Source organism: Lolium rigidum, chromosome 6 (assembly GCF_022539505.1).
Source record: "Lolium rigidum isolate FL_2022 chromosome 6, APGP_CSIRO_Lrig_0.1, whole genome shotgun sequence".
Taxonomy (NCBI): domain Eukaryota; kingdom Viridiplantae; phylum Streptophyta; class Magnoliopsida; order Poales; family Poaceae; genus Lolium; species Lolium rigidum.
In genome coordinates, this window is record NC_061513.1 from 49,528,755 (window position 1) to 49,537,476 (window position 8,722).

Consider the following 8,722-nt stretch of genomic DNA (forward strand, 5'->3'; position numbering starts at 1 on the left):
TGGGTGAAGTCTAATTGTTAGTAGTGAACTATGGTTGAGTAATATTCAATGTTATGATATTTAAGTTGTGGTGTTATTCTTCTAGTGGTGTCGTGTGAACGTCGACTACACGACACTTCACCATTTATGGGCCTAGGGGAATGCATCTTGTACTCGTTTGCCAATTGCGGGGTTGCCGGAGTGACGAAACCTAAACCCCCGTTGGTATATCGATGCAAGGAGGGATCGCAGGATCTCGCAGTTTAAGGTCGTGGTTAGATTTATCTTAATTACTTTCTTGTAGTTGCGGATGCTTGCAAGGGGTATAATCACAAGTATGTATTAGTCCTAGGAAGGGCGGTACATTAGCATAGGTTCACCCACACAACACTTATCAAAACAATGAAGATTAATCAACCGTATGTAGCGAAAGCACTAGACTAAAATCCCGTGTGTCCTCGAGAACGTTTGGTCATTATAAGTAAACAAACCGGCTTGTCCTTTGTGCTAAAAAGGATTGGGCCACTCGCTGCAATTATTTCTCTCGCATTTTACTTACTCGTACTTTATTCATCTGTTACATCAAAACCCCCCGAATACTTGTCCGTGAGCATTTACAGTGAATCCTTCATCGAAACTGCTTGTCAACACCTTCTGCTCCTCGTTGGGTTCGACACTCTTATTTATCGAAAGTACTACGATACACCCCCTATACTTGTGGGTCATCAGGGTGCAAAGTATATGATGCAAGAGCTTAAACATGAGCACAACAATTGCCAAGTATCAAATTATCCAAGACATTTTAGAGTTACTACATGTAGTATTTTCCAATTCCAACCATATAACAATTTAACGAAGGAGAAACTTCGCCATGAATACTATGAGTAGAGCCTAAGCACATACTTGTCCATATGCTACAGCGGAGCGTGTCTCTCTCCCACAAAGTGAATGCTAGGATCCACTTTATTCAAACAAAACAAAAAACAAAAACAAACCGACGCTCCAAGCAAAGTGCATAAGATGTGACGGAATAAAAATATAGTTTCGGGGAGGAACCTCGATAATGTTGTCGATGAAGAAGGGGATGCCTTGGGCATCCCCAAGCTTAGACGCTTGAGTCTTCTTAGAATATGCAGGGGTGAACCACCGGGCATCCCCAAGCTTAGAGCTTTCACTCTCCTTGATCATATTGCATCATACTCCTCTCTTGATCCTTGAAAACTTCCTCCACACCAAACTCGAAACAACTCATTAGAGGGTTAGTGCACAATAAAAAATTAACATGTTCAGAGGTGACACAATCATTCTTAACACTTCTGGATATTGCATAAAGCTACTGGACATTAATGGATCAAAGAAATTCATCCAACATAGCGAAAGAGGCAATGCGAAATAAAAGACAGAATATGTCAAAACAGAACAATCCGTAAAGATGGATTTTATTAGGGCACCAGACTTGCTCAAATGAAAATTCCCAAATTGAATGAAAGTTGTGTACATATCTGAGGATCACTCACGTAAATTGGCTTAATTTTCTGAGTTACCTACGAGAGAATTAGACCCAGATTCGTGACAAGAAAGAAATCTGTTTCGCGCAAGAATCCAAATCTAGTATTTACTTTACTATCAAAAACTTTACTTGGCACAACAAAACTCAAAACTAAGATAAGGAGAGGTTGCTACAGTAGTAAACAACTTCCAAGACTCAAATATAAAACAAAAATACTGTAGTAAAAATATGGGTTGTCTCCCATAAGCGCTTTTCTTTAACGCCTTTCAGCTAGGCGCGTAAAGTGTAACTCAAGTAATATCAAGAGATGAAGCATCAACATCATAATTTGTTCTAATGATAGAATCATAAGGTAACTTCATTCTTTTTCTAGGGAAGTGTTCCATACCTTTCTTGAGAGGAAATTGATATTTAATATTACCTTCCTTCATATCAATAGTAGCACCAACGGTTCGAAGAAAAGGTCTTCCCAATATAATGGGGCAAGATGCATTGCATTCAATATCCAAGACAACAAAATCAACGGGGACAAGGTTATTGTTAACCATAATATGAACATTATCAACTCTCCCCAAAGGTTTCTTTTTAGCATTATCGACGAGATTAACATCCAGATAACAGCTTTTCAATGGTGGCAAGTCAAGCATATCATAGATTTTCTTAGGCATAACGTAAATACTTGCACCAAGATCACATAAAGCATTACAATCAAAATCTTTGACCCTCATTTTAATGATGGGATCCCAACCATCCTCTAGCTTTCTAGGAATAGAAGTTTCAAGTTTTAGTTTCTCTTCTCTAGCTTTTATGAGAGCATTTGTAATATGTTTTGTGAAAGCCAAGTTTACAGCGCTAGCATTGGGACTCTTAGCAAGTTTTTGCAAGAACTTTATAACTTCAGAGATGTGGCAATCATCAAAATCTAAATCATTACAATCTAAAGCAATGGGATTATCATCCCCAAGGTTGGAAAAAATTTCAGCAATTTTATCACAAAGTAGCTTTCAGTAGCTTTAGCAGCTTCGTGTAATTTTGCGCGCTTTGAACTAGGAGTAGAAACATTGCCAACACCAATTATTTTACCATTGATAGTAGGAAGTGCAGCAACATGTGAAGAATTAGCATTGCTAGTGGTGGTAATAGTCCAAACTTTAGCTACATTTTTCTCTTTAGCTAGTTTTTCATTTTCTTCTCTATCCCACCTAGCACGCAGCTCAGCCATTAATCTTATATTCTCATTAATTCTAACTTGGATAGCATTTGCTGTAGTAACAATTTTATTTTCAATATCCCTATTAGGCATAACTTTCGATTTCAAAAGATCAACATCAGAGGCAAGACTATCAACTCTAGAAGCAAGAATATCAATTTTATTGAGCTTTTCCTCAACAGATTTGTTAAAGGCAGTTTGTGTACTAATAAATTCTTTAAGCATAGCTTCAAGTCCAGGGGGTGTATTCCTATTATTGTTGTAAGAATTCCCATAAGAATTAGCATAACCGTTACCATTATTATAAGGATATGGCCTATAGTTATTACTAGAATTGTTCCGATAAGCGTTGTTGTTGAAATTATTATTTTTAATGAAGTTCACATCAACATGTTCTTCTTGGGCAACCAATGAAGCTAACGGAACATTATTAGGATCAACATTAGTCCTATCATTCACAAGCATGGACATAATAGCATCAATCTTATCACTCAAGGAAGAGGATTCTTCAACAGAATTTACCTTCTTACCTTGTGGAGCTCTTTCCGTGTGCCATTCAGAGTAATTAACCATCATATTATCAAGAAGCTTTGTTGATTCACCAAGAGTGATGGACATAAAGGTACCTCCAGCAGCTGAATCCAATAAATTCCGCGAAGGAAAATTTAGTCCTGCATAGAAGGTTTGGATGATCATCCAAGTAGTCAGTCCATGGGTTGGGCAATTTTTAACCAAAGATTTCATTCTTTCCCAAGCTTGAGCAACATGTTCATTATCCAATTGTTTAAAATTCATTATGCTACTCCTCAAAGATATAATTTTAGCAGGGGGATAATATCTACCAATAAAAGCATCCTTGCATTTAGTCCAGGAATCAATACTATTCTTAGGCAGAGATAGCAACCAATCTTTAGCTCTTCCTCTTAATGAGAAAGGAAACAATTTTAATTTTATAATGTCACCATCTACATCTTTATATTTTTGCATTTCACATAGTTCAACAAAATTATTGAGATGGGCAGCAAGCATCATCGTAACTAACACCTGAAAATTGCTCTCTCATGACAAGATTCAAGTAAAGCGAGGTTTAATTTCAAAGAATTCTGCCGTAGTAGCAGGTGGAGCAATAGGTGTGCATAGGAAATCATTATTATTTGTGCTAGTGAAGTCACACAACTTAGTATTTTCAGGGGTGGCCATTTTAGCAGTAGTAAATAAAACAAACTAGATAAAGTAAATGCAAGTAACTAATTTTTTTGTGTTTTTGATATAGAGTGCAGGACAGTAAATAAAGTAAAGCTAGCAACTAATTTTTTTGTGTTTTGATATAAGTGCAGCAAACAAAGTAGTAAATAAAATAAAGCAAGACAAAAACAAAGTAAAGAGATTGAGAAGTGGAGACTCCCCTTGCAGCGTGTCTTGATCTCCCCGCAACGGCGCCGTAAAAAGAGCTTGATGGCGTGTAACTCACACGTTCGTTGGGAACCCCAAGAGGAAGGTATGATGCGCACAGCACCAAGTTTTCCCTCGTAAAGAAACCAAGGTTTATCGAACCAGGAGGAGCCAAGAAGCACGTTGAAGGTTGATGGCGGCGGGATGTAGTGCGGCGCAACACCAGGGATTCCGGCACCAACGTGGAACCTGCACAACACAATCCAAAGTACTTTGCCCCAACGAAACAAAGGAGGTTGTCAATCTCACCGGCTTGCTGTAACAAAGGATTAACCGTATTGTGTGGAAGATGATTGTTTGCAGAGAAAACAAGAAAAACAAGTATTGCAAGCAGATTTGTATTTCAAGTATTAAAAGAATGGACCGGGGTCCACAGCTCACTAGAGGTGTCTCTCCCATAAGATAAAAGCATGTTGGGTGAACAAATTACAGTCGGGCAATTGACAAATAGAGAGGGCATAACAATGCACATACATGTCATGATAAGTACAGTGGAGATTTAATTGGGCATTACGACAAAGTACATAGACCGCCATCCAACCGCATCTATGCCTAAAAAGTCCACCTTCAGAGTTATCATCCGAACCCTTCCAGCATTAAGTTGCAAAGCAACGGACAATTGCATTAAGTATGGTGCGTAATGTAATCAATAACTACATCCTCGGACATAGCATCAATGTTTTATCCCTAGTGGCAACAAGACAACACAACCTTAGAACTTTCTGTCACCGTCCCGTGTGTCAATGCAGCATGAACCCACTATCGAGCATAAATACTCCCTCTTGGAGTTAAGAGCAAAAACTTGGCCGAGCCTCTACTAATAACGGAGAGCATGCAAGATCATAAACAACACATATGTAATAACTTGATAATTAACATAACATGGTATTCTCTATCCATCGGAACCCGACAAACACAACATAGAGTATTACGTATAGATGATCTTGATCATGTTAGGCAGCTCACAAGATCCAACAATGAAGCACAATGAGGAGAAGACAACCATCTAGCTACTGCTATGGACCCATAGTCCAGGGGTGAACTACTCACTCATCACTCCGGAGGCGACCATGGCGGTGTAGAGTCCTCCGGGAGATGAATCCCCTCTCCGACAGTGGTGCCGGAGGAGATCTCCGTAATCCCCCGAGATGGGATTGGCGGCGGCGGCGTCTCCGGGAAGGTTTTCCGTATCGTGGTTCTTCGCATCGTGGGTTTCGCGACGGAGGCTTTAAGTAGGCGGAAGGGCAACGTGGGGGCCACACGAGGGCCCCACACCACAGGTCGGCGCGGCCAAGACCTCGGGCCGCGCCGCCCTATGGTGGCGGCCCCTCGTGGCCCCACTTCGACTCCTCTTCGGTCTTCCGGAAGCTTCGTGGCAAAATAGGACCCCGGGTCTTGATTTCGTCCAATTCCGAGAATATTTCGTTACTAGGATTTCTGAAACCAAAAACGGCGTAAAATAGCAACCGGCTCTTCGGCATCTTGTTAATAGGTTAGTTCCGTAAAATGCACGAATATGACATAAAGTGTGCATAAAACATGTAGGTATCATCAATAATATGGCATGGAACATAAGAAATTATCGATACGTCGGAGACGTATCAACCTCCACCCGCGGCGGGTGCGGCTTTGGAGGCATTGTGCAATGGGCTAGGGTTCGGTGATGAGTGAAATGGGAGACATGGGGGCGTACTATTTATAGAGGGCGTTTAGGCGGGAAATCTCCGCGCTGCGCGTCGTGGCGGGAACATATCCCGCGCGGCATCGTGGCGGAAACCCGCGCTGCGTCGTGGCGGGAACTCGATGCCGCGCGAAACAGAGAAAAAAAGCGGGAAGAAAGCAAAAAAATTCAGCCGAAATTTTGCCCTTTTGCACCGGTTCGTGGCTGGAACTGGTGCAAAAGGGTCTTTTGCACCGGTTCCAGCCACGAACCGGTGCAAAAGGTCCCCAGTATAAACTGCCGCGTGCCCACCCTTCTCCATTCGCACGAGGACCAAATTCCTACCGAAACGATGGCCAATTTTCGCGCCGCCTGCGCGCGCCGCCGCCTCGCCTCCGCGCCCGTCCGCCGCCGCCTCCTCCCGCGCACGCCGCCCGCCTCCTCCTCCTCGTCCGGGCGCCCGCTGCGCCGCCGCCCGGCCACCTCCGCCCGCGCCACCCGGCCGGCCCCCTCCGCCCGCGCCGCCCGCCCCCCTCCGCCCGCGCTGCCGGCCACCTCTGCCGGCCCGACAAAAAGGTGAGTTTTTTTAAAAAAAATTAGTTAGGTTTTATTTTTTAGAATTTAGTTAGATTTTAGTTAGGCAAAATTTTAGTTAGGTTCAGAGTTAGAAAATTTTAGTAATTAGGAAATTTTAGATTTTAGAAAATTTTAGAGTTAGAAAATTTTAGATTTAGCGAAATTTTAGTAGTGAAATAGTAGTGAAATTTAGAAAATTTTAGAGTTAGCAAAATTTTAGTAGTGAAATAGTAGTGAAATTTAGAAAATTTTAGAGTTAGCAAAATTTTAGTAGTGAAATTTAGAAATTTTAGTTAGATTTATTTTATAAATTAGTATGTGTTAGAAAAAAGTAGTAATATTTGTTACAATGTATTTGTTAGTTGCATACGATGCCGCGCCCTCCGCATCCTGGAGCTAGGACAATTTTAGAGGAGATGCAGCAGATGGGGGAAGTTCGGGACTGGGCTCCGCCGGGGTGGCACTGGGAGGTGTTACCTTCCGGGGCGCGCACCTTGTTGCGGAATCCGGGTCCCGTCGTCGACCCGGATATTCTCTGGTGGAGGTCTTATGGGTCACGGTCGTTTCAGAGGGAGCCGGCCCCGCCGGAGGAGGTAGCTCAGGGCATTGCAGCGGAGGACGAGCATGTTCGCCGTTACATGTATGCGTTAGACACCATGTATAGGACCGGATGGTCAGTTATGCAGGGATCTCTTGTTAGCTATGCTCCCGTTACTGTTCCGTGGCTTTGGGGGTTCACCCAGCGCGGCTCAGGACCCAGTCGGCGCGTTTTAGTACCCGGTCGGCGCGGTTGAGAGGTTGTAGTAGTGATTGATGTATTAGGGTTAAATAAACATGAACCCGATCTATATATGCATGCAACTGCACTATCTGCTTTCAACACTATATTATCGATCCTTAGTTAAGAACTATATATGTATTGAGCATTATCCTTAATTAGTACCTATATATGTGTAACTCTAATATTTTGATCATGTATTGAGCATTATTCTTAATTACTTGTAAGTCTTTGCAGAAACTTGTAAGTCTTTGCAGAAACTTGCTTCGTTGTGTTTATAGCACTAGAATAACTTGTAAGTCTTTGCAGAAACTATGGAAAGAGACCTAGAAAAAGAATACCTCGTCGAGGAGATTATCCGTGATGATGACGATATCACCTCTATTTACCTAAACCAATCCGGCGAGGGAGACGAGCGAACCCGAGGAGATGGCTCCGATGAGGAAGATGAGCAAGACCACCGTGGAGACGGCTCCGGTGAGGAAGAAGGTGACGACTGCGAGGGAGAAGCTCACGGCGCCGAGGTGTATATATATTAATTAACCAAGCCTATAGATTTGTGCATATACATATATTAACGTTGTTTCTTCTTTTAGACCTCCCGATCAACAAACTCTACTGGCAGAACTAAACGAGGCGCAGCCAGAAAGATGGAAGACCATGAAAGGTGCACCATCACGGAAATCGCTATAGATGGCGAACCGATTTCTCCCAAGCATCACGCAAAAAAGTTTGTAAGTCAATGCGGAGTTATTGTTAGGGACACCATCCCGATCACCACTCAGGAATGGAAGAAACCTGCAAAGGAGGACGAAGGAGTTACTTATGTCGATACGAGATCCAAAAATCTGATGTTTAGGAAACTCCCGGTAAATTTCATATTTCCGGAGCCAGCTGACTCTGATAGTGAGAATGGCATGCCAGACCCTGAGGATCCCGAGCTGAATAGCGTACAACGAAGAGTCAAGAAGTGGGCTCTTAAGAAGATGGCACTGCAGTTCAACGACTACAAGAAGAAATTGGACAACTTCTTTGTCAAGAAAAAGAAGACTCCGGATTTCAACGGCCCCTATGAGAAGATAAAAGACCAATGGGAGGCATTTGTGAAGTACAAGACATCGGAGAGGGAAAAGACAAGGTCAGTCACCAATACAAAAAATGCTGCTAATAAGATGTACTTCCATACCATGGGGCGAGGAGGCTACAAGGCTGGCAGACCTAAGTGGGAGAAATGGGAGAATGACCTAATTGCAAAGGGGATCGAGCCAGAGGTACGGAAACGGAACCTGCGGTCAAGGGATTGGTTTTACCCGCATGGGGGCACGTTGGATGCACAAGGGAACTATATATATACACGAACACATCAGGAAAACCCACTTCCTATCGAAGCCTTTAGAACTGTTGCAAAGGAAGTTGAAGAGGGGAAGTTCCGTCCCGAAAGAGAGAAGGACCAGCTCACACGCGCCCTTGGGAATCCTGAGCACCCAGGATGAACACGAACCATACCAGGTGGCAAGCCGTGGTGTATTGGGTTTCCTGCAGAAACAAAGAAATATC